The sequence below is a fragment of the Drosophila bipectinata genome, chromosome 4 (assembly GCF_030179905.1).
Source record: "Drosophila bipectinata strain 14024-0381.07 chromosome 4, DbipHiC1v2, whole genome shotgun sequence".
NCBI lineage: Eukaryota > Metazoa > Arthropoda > Insecta > Diptera > Drosophilidae > Drosophila > Drosophila bipectinata.
In genome coordinates, this window is record NC_091740.1 from 10566131 (window position 1) to 10587154 (window position 21024).

At 41.9% G+C, this 21024-nt stretch overlaps 1 protein-coding gene across 2 annotated transcripts in view; it reads right to left on the reverse strand.

The window, feature by feature from the left end:
• Cadps (calcium-dependent secretion activator 1) overlaps positions 1-20222 on the reverse strand; it is a 404419-nt gene extending 384197 nt beyond the window's left edge. For both annotated transcript variants that reach the window (XM_070282298.1, XM_070282296.1), the window contains exons 1-2: positions 20071-20222; positions 19768-20004 (exon numbers count right to left, since the gene is read on the reverse strand). The gene's annotated coding sequence lies outside the window, so the exon portion shown is untranslated. The remainder of the gene's footprint in view (positions 1-19767; positions 20005-20070) is intronic.
• Positions 20223-21024: the final 802 nt, after the last annotated feature.

Consider the following 21024-nt stretch of genomic DNA (forward strand, 5'->3'; position numbering starts at 1 on the left):
TTTTATACTCGTTGCAGTTCTCTGGTGAGCGTGCGATTTTATTTCGAAGCCAGCGTACACAATTTTTTATTGTTCCAACTTTTCAGGCTTGCTACCCTAAGAAAATTCAGATATTAGTTATTGGGTGAAATTCCGAAAGAAATTATATTATTTGTTTAATTTTATTTAGCGTTTGGTGGGTCTCGACTCGATAGATGAAATTGTCTATAGTCATCCCATCTGGACTTCCGCTAAACCTGATATTCCAGCTGTTAAGAATGTGTCCAACCTTGACGGGCCGATATGCTAGGCTTAAGACTTTTTTTTTTTTTTTACGGGTCTTTTAGAATTTGGAAATGGCTTGTGCATCAATAAGAGCATCAGCTAGCATTCCTGTATTCATCAAAAAGCTTAGAGGCCCAGACGACCGAGGGGCGCTCGAGAAACGATTTGTTAGTACATATGAAGCTATTTTTAACTTGTTAAGCTAGGAGGAGATAGTAAGAAAATGTAAAATTCTATATTTTAAATTAAAGGTTCCTGTCCCTTATAGAGATGTTATAGAGTAGAGACCATTGTAGTTCGAACATAATACCCTAAAAGGGTCATGCAGTGCATATGTCGAACTACAATGGCTAAGGAGCAGAGGACTAAAGTTTCGAGTCCTTCTATTAGGAATGTTAAATTTTAAACGTGTTAGTAAATGCTGGCTATCTACATCCCCGTTAAAAGGGTTATGCAGAAAGACTACACCGAGCATTGTCCTACGATTTGTTAAGCTAGGTAAGTTTATAAGTAAAAGTCTGCTACTGTAGGATGGAAGCTAAAGATATGCATCCCAGTATAGACCTCTAAGTGCGAATATTAAAATATTAAAAAATTAAACTTCAGACACATGTACCGTGCTCCAGTATCGGACGGACCAAAAAAATGAATAATGTTTTGGGTAAGTATGTGTCATTAAATTCTTTTGACCACCTTTTTATAAAACCAAGGACTCCTTTAGCCTTACCTGAAATATGGTCGGAAAATTTAAGTTTGATTTCTAATAGGATGCCGAGATCATTAACCTGGGTTAATTTTTCTAAGGCAATCCCATTAATAGAACAAGTAGCTTGCAAAGTTCTAGAACGATTAAAAGACATATGCTTGCATTATGATCCTTTGAGTATTAAATCATTAGCTAAACACCATTTATGAAAGTTATCAAGGTCAGACTGAAAACTGCATTGGGCAGAGACGGATTTGTACTGAAGACAAAGCTTTACATCATCTGCATACATAATACTAGAGAGTTCGTTAAAGCAGGGGGCAAGTCGTTTATAAAAAGCGTGAATAATAACGGGACAAGATGAGTTCCTTGAGGGACGCCAGATGTAGCACGGACCAGACGGGACTGTATTTTTTTAAATAAGACTCTATCTAAGTAGCTGGAGATCCACGTTAAGGTCTATAGGAAAACCCAGCTTATTCAGTTTACTTAACAAGAGTGAATGATTAACTGAATCAAATGCTTTGCTGAAGTCTGTGTAAATTACATCGGTTTGATATCCCTTACAAAAGCCATATATGACAAGATGTCAACTCCAGTAAATTTGTGGTGGTGGAGCGACGCATTATAAAGCCATGCTGACAGGGAGAGATAATCGAAGAGCATAGGTGTTGCAAATGAGTGGTAATTAATTTTTCGAATAACTTTGGAATTGCCGACAACTTAGAGATGCCTCTGTAGTTGGCAGCCTCGGACTTTTTTCCTTTTTTCGAGGGAAAATCGAGGTTTCCATAGATAAGTTGAAAAGTCTTTGAATAGGTTTGCACAGAGCCCTGGCGCAGTATTTTAGAACACAGCCTGGTACTCCGTCGGGGCCTGGCGAATAAATGGGTTTACCCTCAAAAGGCCAGATAATAAGTTGTTCTTAGAAAAAAACGGTCAGAAAATAAGATTTGCTGCTTGAATGTTATATGCGTAAGGCTGATCTGTCAAAATGCACGTTAAAATTCGACCGAGCTAGTGGATGTCTTGAAAAATCAATACTACTGCAAGTTTTTTTATATTTACGTAAAAGCTTATTATACCCTTGCAGAGGGTATTATAATTTTGTCCAAAAGTGTGCAACGCAGTGAATGAGACATCTCCGACCCTATAAAGTATATATATTCTTGATCAGGATCACCTACTGAGTTGATATGAGCATGTCCGTCTGTCTGTCCGTTTCTATGCGAACTAGTCTCTTAGTTCTGAAACTATCGTCTTGAAACTTTGCACACACCCTTCTATCCTTTGCACGCAGTATATAAGTCGGAACGGCCGGGATCGGCCGACTATATCCTATAGCTGCCATATAACTGATTGATCGGAAATGGTATAACTTTGATGTTTTTAAAGTTAGAGAGTTCAAATTTTACACGACTATTTTTGGCAAAACATCACGTCATGCCAAATTTCATACGGATCGGTCGACTATATCTTATAGCTGCCATATAACTGAACGATCGAAAATGACCCAACTTTGTGTTTTGGAACGTGTTTTTGAAGATAGAAAGCTGGAACTTGGAACAGATTTTATTGTTGGTCAGTTAATCCGACCTACCAAATTTCATAACGATCGGCCGACTATATCTTATAGCTGCCATATAACTGAACAATCGGAAATGGTTTTTGGTAGAAATACCAACTTTGGTATGTTTGAAGATAGAAGTTTGGGACTTTTTTTAGATTTTGTATTGTAATAAATTGGATTATATATTCATATTCCCATAAGGATCGGCCAACTATATCCGATGTTTGCGATACATATCCGGTTTTATTTGCAAGGGTATATAAACTTCGGCTCCGCCCGAAGTTAGCTTTCCTTTCTTGTTTTTTTTATTTTTTAGGTTAGTGAGGCACCTTGTAAACCAAGGAGGATTTGTTGAAGCGGACGGATATTTCCATGGCACACATAAGTCAAAAATGTATTATAGTACAATAAAATTTTTCTAAAGTGACGTTAAGATCAGTGCACGCCAGAATATCGGACCAGTCATATGTATCGATAAGGCTATTAAATTTATGAAAATCTGCTTTACGGGAACAGCGAATCTTATTTACCACGCATGGATACATCTGATCGATACCAGGAGTGGTTTCGATTGAGACCTCCAGCGAGGGGTGATATGGATCCTCTGGGGTTGAGAGGGGAAAAGCTCTGGAGAGAGCAGTACCATCAGGATCAGATACAAAACAAAAGTCTAAAAGCCGACCTAGGGAATTTCTAACATGATTGATCTGACCTAGGGACATGTCAAACATGCCCGCGGTGAAGTCAAGGTAAGTTATAAGTAACAAAGATGGTGAGTTATCGACGTTGGACCACTTTAATTCTGGGATATTAAAGTCGCCCACCGCTACGAGTTGGTCACGATCCGTCATAAGACTAAAGACGTATCGAATAGCGGATAAATGCTGCCATTATGTGGGTGGTTCAGACGAAGGTGGTATATACGAACATGTAATGTTTAAAGATTTCTCGGACAAAATAATTTTAATGCAAATAAATTCTATGTCACCAAACTCTTGGGATTTCACCTCTTCAGAAGCAAGAGTAGAGTCTACCAAAGTGAGGACTCCACCTCCCCTTCGCTGAGGTCGATCCCATCTAAAAGTTGTGTGATTACTTGGAAAAACTTCGGAGCTAAAGATCTCCGGCTCTAACCAAGTTTCTGTAAAGGCTATAATATGGGATGCAAAGTGTTATGTATGCGACTGCATTCTCTCGTGCGGCGATCTCGTTCGACTGAAGTCAGTCTTCACTCAATCGTCAGCCCCTGCAGATTGAGCTGCAGTCACGGCCATCCATCAATTTCCCGTCATTATAATAACCCTCTGTACTAATTGTTACTTCTATTTTCATTACTGAATTATATTGAATAAATTTAATATATGCTTGCGCATACATAAAATTGGCGACGGGGAAGATAGAATTAGATTTAGATAGATAGATTCTAAACCCTGAGCGTAAGCTAATTAAATTCAACAATTATCGTACAGGGAGAAAGAGAGACGGAATTGAAAGTGACGAGTATTTACCGTACGTCCAATTGCGGTAGTCGTATTATTCTTGAAGCAAGCACATGGATAAGCGCCGAACTGTTGGTCAAGTTGAGAAAAGCGCCGGCGAAGAGGTAAAACAAGAAATAAGTGATAATCAATCAACTCCACGAGGGAGTCTCGCTGAGAGCGGTTGTACAGTTGAGCCAAATACTGCGGCCAATACTGATAAGCGAAAAGCGGTCTTCCAAACTTGCGGAGTTGCCATGGCGAGAGTTGGAACTCTGGAACCTTTCGACTTGCTAACCCCTGGGAAATGGAAGGCGTGCCGAGATCGCTTCGAGCTGTACCTTTTAGCATATAGCGGCCAAGTTCTGATGAAAACAAATGGTCGTATTTTCTTAGAATTTCCGCGATACCATTGCCGCACTGCACGCCATGAATGCCTTCTATGCGGATTCCGAGGGGTTCAAACCAGTTGCATCCTAGAAGGTTTGTCCCGGTGCCGGACGTGACGACCAATGGCAGATTGCAGATACGGCGATTGTTGTAGTGGATTGACGTGTCTGTGATTCCCTTGACCGGAATGGGGTTACGTTGATAGTCGCTTAGCTTTAGGTGGCACTTGACGAGATCGGGATTACCGTTTGGCCAGATGTATCGATACGAAGACTCCTTCATGATGGTGACGGGCGACCCGGAATCAACTTGGAACTGGCATGATCGACCGTTGATGACCCCGGCTACGGATTTCTTGGGGCTGACCACCGGAACTATTTGATGAACGCGTCCGTGCGATGGCCTGTTGTTACGCATATTACTGGGCGTAGGAGAAGATTTGAAGATTTTGTTGACCCAGCTTGACTGTTACTGCGGCATACCCGACGTATGTGGCCAGTTCGACCACAGAAATTTTCGCAAAAATAGATTTGGCCCAAGCGTATCAACAATTGGTAGTAGACGAGAAATCAGCTTTGATGCAAACAATCGCTACTCCCAAAGGTGCATTCAAGGTAACAAGACTACAATTCGGAATTTCAGCTGCCCCAGGAATATTCCAAAGCTGCATTGAAAGAATACTGCAAAATATACCGGGCGTCCTTCCGTATTTTGACGATATTGTAATTATGGGTAAATCAGAAGAAGAACTTGCGAGTAGATTAGGCGAAGTTCTAGCCCGTATGGACCAGGCAGGATTACGTCTGCGCAAGGACAAATTTCAGTTTGGGTATCTGTCAGACGAGTATCTTCCATCGAATTTCTTGGATTCAAAGTTGACGCTCTTGGCATTAGGCCATCAGCCGACAAAGTTAGAGCCATCCATGAGGCGCCACCACCAAAAGAGAAAAAACAGTTGCAAGCGTTTCTGGGACTGACCAATTTTTATCACTCATTCTTGCCCCAGAAAGCCACCATTGCGGAGCCATTACATAGACTTCTAGACAAGAACGTACAATGGACATCCAGAGCACCAAAAAGCATTCGCAGAACTAAAGAATCTGATCGCATCGGATGCGGTCCTAATTCATTACTCTCCGGACCGACCACTGATCTTAACTTGCGATGCGTCACCATACGGGTTAGGAGTAGTGCTTAGCCACGAAATGGAAGACGGGACACAGAAACCGATTGCGTTTTACTCTCGCACGCTGTCAAAGGCAGAGAGGAACTACTCCCAGATCGACAGAGAAGCGGTAGCGTTAGTCGCAGGTGTCAAAAATTTCCATAACTACTTATATGGAAAAAAGTTCACGCTTATTACAGGTCATCGCCCTCTGCTGGGAATTTTTGCGACAGAAAAGCCAATCCCTCAAATTATTTCCAACCCGATGATGCGTCGAGCAATTTTTTTGAGAGCGTATAAATTCAAGTTGATTCATCAGCCGGGAACAAAAATAAGTAATGCAGATTTCCTAAGCCGCCCAACGTCGGATATACACTATGAGCCTAGAACAGAAGAAGTTTTCATGATCGAATGGGCAACTGATCCCACTGTCACCGCGAACACCCTAGCTACCAACACGTCGAAGGATTGCAGCCTCAGAAAGGTGCTCAACTGGGTGTTAAGGGGATGGAGTAGTGCGCAAGTTCAGCGTAATGATGACCTGTACCCTTTGTTCGTTCGGCGAAACGAACTGACCAGTAACCAAGGAATATTGTTTTGGGGTAATCGAGCAGTTATTCCCCTGACGGACAGGCAGGAAATTCTTTCTGCGTTGCACGCGCACCATCCCGGAATCGTTAGAATGAAGCTTTAGCCCGCAGTTACGTCTGGTAGCCCGGTCTGGATGGATATATCGAAAAGGCGGTGAGTCAATGTTTAGCGTGCCAACATACGAGAAATTCCCCCCTACGATCGGACGTACATCACTGGGAGTCTGCCAAGAAACCATGGTCCCACCTGCACATTGATTTTGCCGGACCGTTCCAAGAGAACACGTTTGTGTTAGTCGTCGACTCTTTTACGAAGTGGCTTGAAGTCTGCCTCGTAAAATCGACATCCGCGTCAGCTGCAATCACCTTCCTTTGGCAACTGTTCACCACCCATGGCATTCCGGATGAAATCGTTTCCGACAACGGAACTGCTTTCACCTCCGAGGAGTTTATGTTGTTTACGAAAAACAGTCGGATCCGTCATATCCGATCCGCGCCGTTCCACCCTGCAAGCAACGGACAGGCTGAACGAATGGTTCAAATGGTTCGAAGAGTTACCTGAAGAAACTAGATCGTCAAACAGTTGTCAACTTAGCGTTAGCTCCTTTCTTGTTTGACCAGCACACTACGCCCCATTCCGTTACGAAGCATTCGCCAGCGGAGTTACTATTCAATAGGGAGCTCCAGACATTCTTTGACAAATTCAGACCAGGCGAAAGATCATATGGTAAGATCTGCGATGCCCAAACTAAAAAGTCTTTTATTTCAGGCAGCCCTGTTTGGGTCCGAAACTATGCAAGCGGTCCCAAGTGGTTTGAGGGCCACGTCTCGAAGCGAACGGGACCGATTTCCTATTCGGTGTGTCTCGAGGACGACCGAACAGTCAGGCGACGTCTGGATCAGCTGCGATTGCGCAGTCCTTCGTAGCAGCCAACACTAGAGCAGACAGCATCACCAACTTGCTGTTCCACTTCAACCCCAACTGACGCAGTAGCTGGCGGATCCTCAACTCCAGCTGGGCCACAGCGTTTGCCTGAGCAAGACGGGACTGAAGGACCGCCACGCAGATCGGCCCGTGACCGTCGTGGGCCCCAGTTCTACGATCCGTCTGGGTGTTAAGGGGTGTTATGTATGCGACTGCATTCTCTCGTGCGGCGATCTCGTTTGACTGAAGTCAGTCTTACCTCAATCGTCAGCCCCTGCAGATCGAGCTGCAGTCACGGCCATCCATCAATTTCCCGTCATTATAATAACCCCCTGTACTAATTGTTACTTCTATTTTCATTACTGAATTATATTGAATAAATTTAATATATGCTTGCGCATACATAAAACAAAGAAAGAACTATCAGAATATAGCTTGGGGAGTTTGCTACGTAGCCCTCTAGTATTCTGATAGGTAAGTGTTAGTGACGATACTAGTTTTATGGGTTAGTGGGCAAAGAAGAAGTGGAAGGTTGGTCGGTGGTTCCGATATGGGGAAGTTTCACTCCCACTGGTTTTAAATTTTTTAACTTTGCAGTACTAGGCTGATGTTCTTGGACGAAGATGTTCTCTGGCCAAAAACTGGGTGAACAAATCGTCTTGAACATCAGCGCGGGCACACGAATCTTGAAAGAAGACGTGCGCCGTGTATAATTATATTTAAATTTAGCTATGTTTTCCACCTTTATATCGGTTTTTGTTTTGGCTTTGATATAAGCCGAGACATCAATCTCTGAAGTACCAGGGGCAAGCCGAGAAACAAATATATGTTTCGATGGAGGAATCACCCGTAAGGGGTTTGGCGTCGCAGGTACGAGAGCTGCAGCATCAGTCGGTGCTGGTGGTCCGGACTGTGGAATACCCTTTTGGGTGACTCTAATGGGGGTTTCGTTCAGTAGGACCTGTGGCAGCACTTGAAGGGATGCCATGGCGGAAATATCAGACAATTGCTCATTTTCCCTGAAAAATTCGGACGAATTTTTCTCAGTTCTAGCCCTTGGAGTGGCCAGAGATATAAGCGGCTGCATTAATGTCGGCTGAGCAGGCTGAGGCGGATCAGAAACAGCGGATTTCTTACGTTTAGGGGACTCATTTAGCAGCTGAAGGCCACTAAACTGAGTGTCAAGCGCACAGAGCTGGTCATTGATTGTACGAAAACCAGTGATCAGCTCTTTAAATCCATTTTTGGTCTGTCTCATGAACGACCTCATTTCGCCTTGCACAGCACGACAATTTTCGCAACAATAATGTATACCAGACCTACGGGAAATGGCATCCGAAACTGATTCAGTGAACCCGGCACACTTGGTGTGTACGACGTTTTCACAGAGCCAGCAATGGATGGTAGGCTGGGATGAGGAAATTGTCTTGTTACAAGACTTCATAGCGCAGACAAGTTTAAATTCCATATTTTTTAATAAATTAAAAAAATAAAACAAAATGTATATAGAAAAAGTTAAAAACACTATACCTTAAACCACTGCGCCAAATAGGAAAACGAAGCGGGAGCTTTAGAGAGTGCATTGGAGTGCAGTAGGCTGTTCATTTTGGGCTTCTATTCTCTAAGCTCTTCCTTCTGCTTCCATCTCAACCACTGCTCCTTGCTGAAACATCCTCTCCATCTGTGCTGACAGTTGTTCTAATAGTGTTGATTGCATGGCTTGAACCGATTGGACCCCATTGAGCTTATTTCTACAGTACTACCTAGAGACCCGCTTGAGAACTTACGTGGCTTGTACCACCCGGCAAATCGGCCCTACGAATCTTTTGGCTTGTGCCGACTAAAGATATTTCGCTCGTCGTTTGAGGTTTTTAAAAACAAACAACCTTGCAAGTGGGACAAGTTGCAACAAGTGTGACAAGTGGGACTTGTGGAACTCTGCCTCTACATTTTGTTGCGGCCCTGCCTGTTGCCATCTCTTTATTGCATAACATGCATACTGTAACCTTTTGGGATATTGCTGCCCTCTTTTATGATTCTGCTGCGTTCATTATAATGTAGCTATTTGCTAAATTTCTGAAAAACTAACACCTAATTTTTTTAAAAATTGTTATCTTGCTGTAAACTAAAACTAAATATTGCCGCTGTCTGATATGCGCCACCTTATACTTTTTTTTCTTCTTCCCGTTCCTAGGTTTCATCCGCTTCGTCAAGAAAATAATAACCCCCCTGATCTCTCCCCTCGCTAGCCCTGCTGACTCCCAGGCGTTGCGAGGGTAACGCTTCGGACGTGGTTTTCTGCTACTTCTGCCGCTAAATTCCAAGCGTCCTTCTCCTTCTTCGGAGGACGACGGGATGTGGCTGCTCTCTTAAGGCGTGGTCAGAACTCTGATTGAGCCTGCATCTCCAAACACCTATCCTGGCAGTTACTAAAAGTCGTCTTTGGTCGTTTTGCGTGGTTAGGTGATTCGTCTTATTGCCTATCTTTCAAAGCGCAACTCCGATTGCACCAAACTAGTCCTAGCCTGTGGAGCTACTGCGGCATCGTGATCCACTCTTCTTCAAGCGATGTGAACATTATTTTTGCACTACATGGTTGCTTTAAGTCATATCAAAAACACATGGCCACTAATCTAGACGCCAAAAAAGCTATGATGAATTATTAAAAAATAATTATAAGTATAACGAACAGACATCCCGAAAATCTCAGGCATGACTATCTTTCCTCACTGAAGACTCCTTAGCCAGCGTCCGGGGTGTGCCCGTATGTGAACATTAGAGCGAGAGTTATAAAGAAATCTGGGCCTCGGGCCACAAGCCTGGAAGTAACAAGTCGATTCAATTGTTCTGCCAAAATGAAACTACCGCTATACGATTATCGCGAGGATCATACACGAGCTTGAGGGCTTGTCCAAAAAGCCGACGGCAACGAATAGACTTGGGATTTGCCACCTGTGGGGGAGTGATGCAAAATTTATATGTCGCCAAATGCTTCCCGAACTCGTTAAGAGCTTTACAACGACGAAAAAACACGCACATTGGCCTGCCTTTGGGTCACTTCTCTCTTCTCTGGGTATTAACGCTATCGCGACTTACCTGCGGGCAGCAACAGCCTTCAGCAATTGCACCGTTTTTGTTGTCTCCTACACCCTTCGCGCTCCGCTAGTTTCATGTCCACGTGGGCTCGCCTGGTCTTTGGCTTGAACTCCGCCGTGAAAGATTGAGGTTAGGCGATATCCTCGATGAGAATAATATTAATTTTGGTCCGCTATCCGTAAATCCGCCTATTCCGTCCCTCCTTGTTTCTCATGGGCGGTCGCAAATGCTATGTGTCTCCCGCAGACGCCGGCGCCGGTCACGTTCCACCCTTCTTCTCCTTGCCTTCGCTGGGGCCCACGGACACAGCTACTCGAAGTTTCACTGCCCGAGACTGGTGTACACCAATACGTCCGCTAAGGCTCGGTTAGTCACTCGCGCACGTCCGCGCTCTATCACGGTCGAGCCTTTTCCAACACTCGTTTGATCAAGCCCGGGATCAACCGACCGGAAATGCCATAACTTTTTTGCGTGGGAGATGGGATTTTCTATGGGTTCTATTTTGGGAAAAATGATGCGACATATCAAATTTTATAAGATTGGACGGCTATATTCTATAGCTTCCACATAACTAATCTTTAAAAAATTACCAAATTTTGGTATTTTTGAAGATAGGAGCTTAATAGAAGCTTTGAAGCTAAATTTTTTATTTTTTTTTTATTTTAATAAATTGTTTTTATAATAAAATTTGTATAAGGATCGACCAACTATATCCATTATTTGGTATTTATATAACTGTAAAGGTATTTTCGACCAGGGCAGATTCGGCTTCTCCCGAAGTTAGCTTTCTTTTCTTGTTATTTTTAAATACTATTGTAAATTTATAATTTTTTAAAAAACTTTTTATAGATGCATTAGATAAATTTTTATATAACTACTAGCTGTACCCTGCCACGTTTCGCTGTGGTATATTGTGGTTGCACGCATAAAAAATAAGTAAAAAAAAAAGAATAATTTTCAAATTCATTTAATTTCTTAATACTTGTCGGTATACAATATTCTTTGTTTCTCTATTTGGTTTTCCGACACGGGAACACGCAACATATAATTCTCCGTGTGAAAAACAATCTGCATCCAAAACCACTCCACACAACTCCAGAGATTGACTTCGAGCTTTATTTATGGTCATTGCGAACGCCAAACGAATGGGAAAGTGCAATCTCTTGAACTGGAACGGTGTGTCAGTCGGGAACATAGGAATCCTAGGAATGAGGACATCTTCACCTTTAAAAGGACCACTTATGATCGTTGCTTTTCCAACGTTGTTCATCAATTTCTTGACTGCGAGTCACGTACCGTTGCAGAGTTTCGGCTGATTCATATTCCGGAGCATGATAATCGGCACACCTATTTTTAATTTCAACATGTGTGGTGGCATTCCAGGCAGATCAAGTGAATTTAGAAACTCCGTAGGGTAATTAACTGCTTCCTCTGCCTCTACAACGGTGTCTATCGACTTATATGTAATTTCGTCAGTTTCTATGCTGAATTGGATTACATAATTGAGCTGGTAGACATCTTTGTTCACGGCAGCGAGAATCGCTCATCCACTGAGCCAATCGTGATTTCTATAATTTATTCGGATATCGGGAAACACTTTTTGGATAAGTGTTCCAGTATTGTATTATTTTATTATTATTATTTTTGGTACAGCTGGAGCGAATAAGCGATGGTGCGAATGAGCGAATTTGGTGAGGATTAGATATCCCACTGTTGGTCGTTCTCCAACAAATTTAAGGCTTGGCACGCACTGCGGAAGGTGGTATGTGTGATGCCGTTGAGATTTTTCAAATACTGGAAAGACCTGGGACCGGCCACATTCACCAACAGCATGCGAAAGAAGAAACATTCATCTTGATTAGAATGCACTGTTTAGAGTCTACCGATTGTATTCTCTTTGAAGATGCCAGGTTGTCCTTCGAACGGGCTCGCCTCGTTTGCGTCGCGCGAACACTTTTTTAGTGGCATTCCACGTGTAATAAGAGGGTACTTCTGAATACATCAAGGTTCTGGCAAAAGCATTTTCCTGGCATAAGGTAAGGAAGGCAGTCAGAGTTGTCGCAAGCGGATTCAGAACTCTTTCTTGTACATTTCGTTCGGTGAAATAGACACGTTGACCATTCTGCAAATGGACTGCCAAGTGAACTACAGCTGGATAGCGTTCATGAATGGGGAACGAAAAAATTGGCCATGCAGCCTCGTTGCTGCTTATGTATCTTCCAGCTGCTTCGTTGCTGCTTATGTATCTATGTATCTTCTTATTGTATCTGGTGTTGAGAGATTTCATCGTCAACTCGTACTGCATTGCTGTCACCATTTTCTGCCTGAAAACCAAAAACTGCCATATCGCTGCCTTTATTCACGTACTTACAGATATATTTAATCGATTTCACGGAATTGCAATATTCTACGTTGATGTGCGCTTTGTATGATTTTGACAATAGGGGTGAGTATGGAACCACCCAACGATTGTCTACCTCAATATCACCAATTCTCATGTTTAAAGTTGCCGAAGTCCCGCCATCTTCAGTTGACCGTTCCCTGTTACGGTGTTGGCTGCAAATACTCGAGGATATAGCTTGGAACACTTCCCGTCTACCATGCATGGTGAACTTGGGTTGAGGGTACCACATGGGCCATGGATCATGTTCTTGATGACAACTGCATGCAAATCCGTATCAACCTCGGCCCGTGGTAATTTTATCATACAGCCAGATTAGAATGTGCGCATGCGGCAATCCTCTCTTCTGCCATTCTACTGAATACATCCAGCACCGCACAGATCCAAAAATTCCATGTTTCACAATGTTTTTCATGTTTCCATCAGTGACTTGAGCTTTTGTCTGAAAACACGGGCTGTGATGTATGCCTATCCGTAGACGATTGTCCAGGAAATAACAGCTGCACTATTTCGTCCCAAGCTATATTGCATGTGAAGGTGATAAATAAGTCTGGACGGCCGTAGCAACGAACATATGCCATGGCATCTTGAGCATATTCCTGCATGTGGTGTGGACTACCTATGTATGAGGATGGCAAAATCGTGAGCTTTCCAACGTTGGTTGTATTACGGTCATTCATTACAGCATCCCGCAAATAGATATATTCCTCGGACCGAAGTTTTGTCTGATTCAATCGGAGGAACAGCAAACGTTCTGTTTCTATTTTTGCATACATATCGACAATCTACTGATGAAACAACTGACGACATTTCAATATATGATTGTCATCGATTCTTTTTATTCGTTTCCACACCATTGACTGGATCTACCATCCTCACATTAAAATGATATCCATCGGCACCATCCCAGAAGATGAGTGGATAATGCAAAGCATCGCAACAACGGTGAGTTTCTTTGTCTATAGTTGGAGCATTATATCTCCTGATATGTTCACCAGCGGGCGTTTTGTCTGCATGAATGACAATTTTATGGGTATCCGAAGGCATCATATCGATTGCTGTTTTAAACAAACGCACCAAATGGTTGCGTTCGTGAAAAAGCTTCTGTAGCTGCGAAATAATGGGCTTCTTCAGCGAGGTATTGATTCCATAATGTGCATCGACTTCAGCTTCATCACCACCAATGAAGTACATTTGAAGAAATTTGTGTTCGCTGTCTGAGAACGGAAGCAGGGAACCGGCTTTGTGATAGATTTGTCCTTTGATTTTAAAAGTTGGCATTAATTGCGCAGTTTTAATTTCCGCACCAAATGACGTCATTTGGAAGCAAGAGTTGTATTTCCTAATGTTCGACAGGAAATGCTTCGATTCAGCAGTAGATCCAGCGAATAGAGAGTGCAGAGGCTCTGGTGGTGCTTTAAGTTGAAACAATTTCACTTTCCCGGAAGCGCAACACAATCCTTTTGGTTCGTTGTTGAATTTGAGAGCCTGACAGTGTGTGCAGACCTGGTTCATCCGGCCAATAATTCATATTCGAAATGTTACGTCTTTTTGCTTCTGTATTGCGAGTATGACGACCCAAATTCGTCTTCTTGGGTGGCATGATTTCGTTTCTGACATTTTGACATTTGACATTTTCATTTGACATTTTCTTTTTAGCTGACTGCCTAAGAAAGAAAAGTAGGGGGACGGGGAAACGCGAAAAAAACTGATATATTCTCAAACGCAGATAAGCTATCAACATCAAAAGTAGACAATAACCGAGCTGGAACCTCAACGCATGTTGTGTCAAAATTTGGGCTTAAACGGTTCAGAACTTTTCATGTCTATAAAGGAAGTAGATACGAACAGAGCATTTTTATATATTTTTATATATTGGTGGTTTCACCAATTTTTTTTTTTTTTTAATTAAAAATTAAATTTTATTTTTAATTTTATTTCAATTGTCAAATATTTATAAGCTTGTTAAAAAAACAACAACGTACGCCATTTTAAAATTCAATACAAAAAAATTTTCTTGAAAAAGTAGGGTTTATTTTTTTTAATTTCAATATTTAACACTAAAATGGCTTAACACATGAAGTTTTACCCACCTGCTTTCACTTAATGCGAAGCAATAACAATAAAATTAGGTTTTGTGTCGCGAACGTACGATTAGAACATAGATAAGAATCAAAATACAAATTAAGAGGCAATTGAATTATAATTATAATTCGCATTATAATTATATATGTGAGGATGGTTGTTAACTCCACTCAGTTCTATTATAGATAGTTATGTAGTATTTCTTATGTGTATTGAATATTACAAGTTCTGGTTTCTTATATTTTTATTCGATACTGCCCTACCGTCGATTTTTTTAAGTTGCCATACTGCTGACCTTCATAATGCTGCCATACTGCTGATTTTCATACTGTTGCCATACTTCTAATTTTTTTATACTGCTGCTTTACTGCTGATATACGGCTGCTTCTACTAGTATACTGTTGCTGTTGTACACATCTTCCACTGTCTTACATTCGGCCATTCCGGACTAGTCTTCTTTCCCAGATGACCAAGCGTCTTCATTATCCTTTACATAACGCCACAACTTCATGTGATCACAGCTGGTTGAAATCTTACATGGGCCTTCTGCATCCGCTGCCTTCCGAGCTTCGTATCTGCCGTTCCTGTGGACTTTTGATATTTCATGCAGATATTCTCCTGCCAGTTTTTTTCCTGCAATAAACTGTGTCCGGCGTATAGTGACTAAGTCTCCAACTTTATAATTGACTTCTGGTTTTATGCCTTAGGTCAAAGTTCTTTTTGTAAGAATCCTGTGCAGGTTGAATTTCGATCTTTTCATCTTTTCTAAGTTGCTGCCGTTGCTCGTCGAAGTTTGAATACATCTCCTTATCCAGAAGCTGTAGAATACGATTGGTTGCATTATTGTTCATCTTCACACCAAACATTAGTTCAAATAGTAGACGCAGCTCTCTGTACCTCAGGTACTGCCTTAAACCACTTGGCTGAATCATCTGCCGAAATCTTAGAAATAATCGACAAGATCGTGCGATTCACCCTTTCGATCTGACCATTTCCGCGGGGAACTCCAGTTGTGCTCCAAACGTGTTCAACACCGTTTTCCTTCATGTGATCCGCAAAGAAGTTGGCTGTGAAGGCGAACCTATTTCCGAAACCTTCCGCACTGGGATGATCAACATGCAGCGTGTGAAGGAGTTCATCACCTTTACCGATGCAGTTTAAGAACCCTTCTTTCTTGCCAAGTTTCTTGTTGAAAATTATGCATCTTACACAATTGTTCACAACCTGCTGAACTTTTTGCTCCAAATGGGGAATCCAATAGGATTGTTGAAAAGTATTGTAGTGTTTTGTAGTGAAAAGTGGCATTCATTATGGGCGTCAAGAGTCACTTCTTTTTCTATCGCTTTCGGGACTACGAGGAGATCGTTACCGTTCACCTCCTTATAGACAAGTGAAGCTTTCATCTTACCCCTCATATGGAAGGCTTTCAAGAATTTCCACAATTGCCTTCGGCATCTTATCTTTTCTTTGAGCGTTTTTGATGGGTGCTGTGTTCACTAAGGAGACAAGCATCACACGATCGGGATAGCGACTTAGGCAGTCAACATGCTTTAATCGTTCTCCAGGTAGATGTTCCACTATGAAATCGAAATCCTGTAGATAAAAAATCCACTGCGTGACTGCTCTTGGTACATCTGCCTTCTGTAGAGTTTGCTTTTGATGCATCTCTGGTGTACAATTTCAAAGCAGGTTCCTTCACACTCTGGAAAGCGTTCATCTGAGGCTCAGCCATTTGGAAATGAACATCTTTGCGCAGCAGGTCAGTTAATGGGCGTGCAATCTGCGAATTATTCAGAACGCATCTTTTGAAAAATCCCGTTAGCACCAGAAAAGCTTGGACTGCCCTGACGTTTTTCGGCACCGAAAATTTGTGGGCCACTGCAGTCTTCCCTTGTCCAGGCCACAAGTTTCCGTCTTGAATGTTGTCGCCCAAGAAGTAAATTCTTTGCAAGAAGTGACGTTTTCACCGCTTGATTTTTAGGACAAACGCTCCAGCTCTTTTGAAGACCATGGCCATCTTTTGCAAACATTTCTTTGCAGTCTCGGCGTGAGTTATTATATCATCCATGTATAAATCAAATATTTCCTTGTTCATCAGCTCCTGAAATACGTAATTAACGTAGCGAATGAATACAGCTGGCGAGTTCCGAAATTCAAATGGTGTTGTATTGAATTCGTACAATCCGGATTTGGTTATGAACGCTGTAAATTTCTTGCTCTCTTCCTCAATGGCAACGTGGAAAAAACCATTCTCCAAGTCCATCACGGTAAAATAGCGCGCTTTTCGTGTACTTCCTGTATATCAGGGACGGGAAAGCAATCTCTCAACACAATGGAGTTCAGCTTACGAAAATCCAAATCCGAAATTTGTTAACCAACACCAGACAGCTAGCAAAGTTTGATGTAGATGGGCGTATAATTACAGCAGATAGCTATTCTTCGATCTGCTGTTCGACATCTTTCTGTTCGGCAACCGCCTTGTAGTTCTTGATCAGCATCGATACTTCCTTTTCATACTGCGGAGAAACTTCAATTTCATCATTTGTATTAATAATACTATAAACACTCACCTCATTCGGTTCCTCACAAGCTTTCTCCCCATACGGGGAAGAAAACGTGTATCCCTCTGGCGACAACGAAAGATGGAACTTTGAAACTAAATCGAATCCAAGCAATGCGTCATACTCCATATTTTCATTCTCTATGACAACTAACTTGTGTTGGGTTATCTCGTGATCTACTGCAACCCCAGCCAAAAAGCATCCCACTGGGTACGTGATCTTCTTTCTTAGTCCACGGAGCGGCGATCTACAACTCTCCAAGAGGACATTTGGAATTTTGTTAGAGATGAACTTTCTCTATATTTAGATACATCGGCTCCAGTATCCACTAGGCCCTCCACTTCGACGTCGTTGATGATGACCTTTTTTATCCGTCTTCCGCTGCGCACAACTTGGATACAGGATACCAGAAATATTCGTGAAACGATTCCTGCTTGCGTTTCTAGCAATCATGGAGCTGCTTATGAAAATCCGCACTGCACACGTATTGACGACTAAACACCGCCTGCAGTAACATCCGCATCTATGTGTATTGGTGTACGTAAGTCGAATCCAAAAACAATTTAGCTGTTTTTGTCATTTTGGCACGTGCCTGTACATACATCTGCTTAAAATTCAAATCGAAAGCTTCAGCATTCAGCTCGAAATTGTCATACCAATTCATGACTGGCATGGATTCTCGGTCAAACTTCGGAATTATTTTTGCGAAACTTTCTGCTTTAACTGAGCAACGGCTATTTTGTTCATCTGCTCCCATTTTTAATGCCATAAGCTTAACAAGATCCTACAGCGTTTTTATGTTCTCGGCGATCGAACAGCTTGCAATTGGCTCAGCTGCGACATTTGTTCCTCCAATCGAATTTACGCGATTCTGTACGTTGCTTTGGGCTTTAGTCATATTCCAAACTCCACTCAGTTTTATTATAGATAGTTATGTAGTATTTGTTATGTGTATTGAATATTACAAGTTCGGGTTTCTTATATTTTTAAAATTAGGTTCTTCTTGTCTGCTTCTGCTTTCGTCGTTCTTTCTGCTGTGTTTTTCTCACCCCTGCTTCTTATTCGATACTGCCCTATCGCCGCTTTTTTTAAGTTTCCATACTGCTGACCTTCATACTGCTGCCATACTGCTGATTTTCATACTGCTGTCATACCGCTGATTTTCATACTGCTGCCATACTTCTGATTTTTATACTGCTGCTATACTGCTGCTGTTGTACACATCTTCCACTGTCTTACATACTATATGTAAAACAGTGGTCGGCACCCCAATACATGTATATGATTTGAACGCATTAGTGTTAGTAACGAATAGCAGAAAGTAGGCTGTGAGCATGACGATTAACACACTTATTCTGTGTGTGTGTGGCAGAGCTCGGGCAGAGAAATTTCCTATGCCCCCGAGATAGGGCCGTGCCGACCTCTGGACTAGACGATGCCACCAAGCGGTCAAGGTGTGCCCCAGTGATTCCACCTAGGGATACAAAGGGAAATTTGGGATTTTGAGGGTTGTTCCACGGATAAAAAATCTTGAAAGAAAGGTCGGAGACGGAAGGCAGGACCGGCGAAATATCCAGGTAAGAGGTCGGTCCAGGAAGAAAAGCCATGTCTAATGGATTTCTTCTTTTCAGACCGACCAGACCCGTGTATCCGAATAAGAAATACAAGCCCGACGGAAGAAAAATTGGGCCTGGCGATCTTCTTCTTTTTGCTTATTCCGGATTAATAAAACCCAGGCAAGGCAAGCCGGCATATTCTGTTTGGAGCCTAAGAGTCTTCCATTTTTTTTGGGAACCTAAACTGCTCAGGCGTGGCCCGCCATTGGCAAAGAAAATTCAAGGAAATAAAATAAAAAGACCCGCATTCCTGAACGAGGACATCCCTTCAAAAGAAAATACCACGTATCCATATTTATCCGATCATATCTATCAGAAGAAATCCCGCCTTCAGATCCTGGATTTTTTTTTACATTTATTTTTTTTTTTTATTGTGTATTTGTTCGTTGTTTTTTTGTTTTGTAACAATTTTTTTTTATTTTCGTTTATATTTCTTGTATTTAGTTATAGGGTTGTATTTATTTTTATTTTTTTATACAAAATTGTGAGTTTTGGTAGCGGCAGTGGAAGCTGCAAGATAGGCCGTAATTTAACAGTATTGGATGGTTGTCCCAAGTCCCGAAGAGAGCTCTCATAGGTAGGGAAAATAAAACCAAAATTCCGTATTTTTTTTTTGTTTAGAACACTTGAAAAAAATACGGCGGGGGCATGAGAAAGGGATAATGGGAAAGAAGAGAGGGGACCGAGTGTATAAAATAGGGGCGGACGCGAGAAAAGGCCACCGTTCCGCTAAGGATGGGAGGGAAGGCCACAAGGCTCCAAGTCAGCCGGAGCAATAGGATCTGTGTTTTAATGGGGTAAGGATAAGTGTTACATGTGTTAGAAATAGGATCCTTGAATTTTAATGTTGTGGGAGGTTCAGCGTACTATCCATAAGCCAACAGTATGATCGAACGCTGGCACAGAACGTTAAAACCTACCTTAAAATGCGCCGATCCAATCAACTGGAGTAGTTCCCTGCATTAATCCTACACGGTCTATGTACAACAATCAAAAGCGACATCGGGCTTAGACCCGCTGAAATGGCTTATGGCACCGCACTATGGGACTCTGGCGAATTATTTACACCGGACACACACAAACAGTGCCACCTGGACAGACAACCGAGCAGTTTTCAAGATCAGGACGACGAGTCAGATTCTTTACCAACTTGAATTCTAGGAGAAGGGTCATGTTGCAACGCTCATTAGCTTTCGATAGCACGGCCGAACTCAATAACTCACGATTTAGATATTGCCACGAGAGCCGCTACTGCTGCGTCTTTGCCACTTTTGCTCTTTTAAATGATAAAAGTTTTAAATATATGTATATGATATAGTGTTAAATAAATACTCGAACATTAAAGCATTAAATTACCCGGAATTGCTTAAACAAAAAAAGCATAGCATACGCAGTCCGTTTTTAAGTATCTAAGTGGAACCAAAGATTATAAAGTACATAGATAGGACATCAGGGCCCAAAATGGTCAACTAGTCATTTTGGCACGTGCCTGTACATACATCTGCTTAAAATTCAAATCGAAAGCTTCAGCATTCAGCTTGAAATTGTCATACCAATTCATGACTGGCATGGATTCTCGGTCAAACTTCGGAATTATTTTTGCGAAACTTTCTGCTTTAACTGAGCAACGGCTATTTTGTTCATCTGCTCCCATTTTTAATGCCATAAGCTTAACAAGATCCTACAGCGTTTTTATGTTCTCGGCGATCGAACAGCTTGCAATTGGCTCAGCTGCGACATTTGTTCCTCCAATCGAATTTACGCGATTCTGTACGTTGCTTTGGGCTTTAGTCATATTCCAAACTCCACTCAGTTTTATTATAGATAGTTATGTAGTATTTGTTATGTGTATTGAATATTACAAGTTCGGGTTTCTTATATTTTTAAAATTAGGTTCTTCTTGTCTGCTTCTGCTTTCGTCGTTCTTTCTGCTGTGTTTTTCTCACCCCTGCATCTTATTCGATAATGCCCTATCGCCGCTTTTTTTAAGTTTCCATACTGCTGACCTTCATACTGCTGCCATACTGCTGATTTTCATACTGCTGTCATACCGCTGATTTTCATACTGCTGCCATACTTCTGATTTTTATACTGCTGCTATACTGCTGCTGTTGTACACATCTTCCACTGTCTTACATACTATATGTAAAACAGTGGTCGGCACCCCAATACATGTA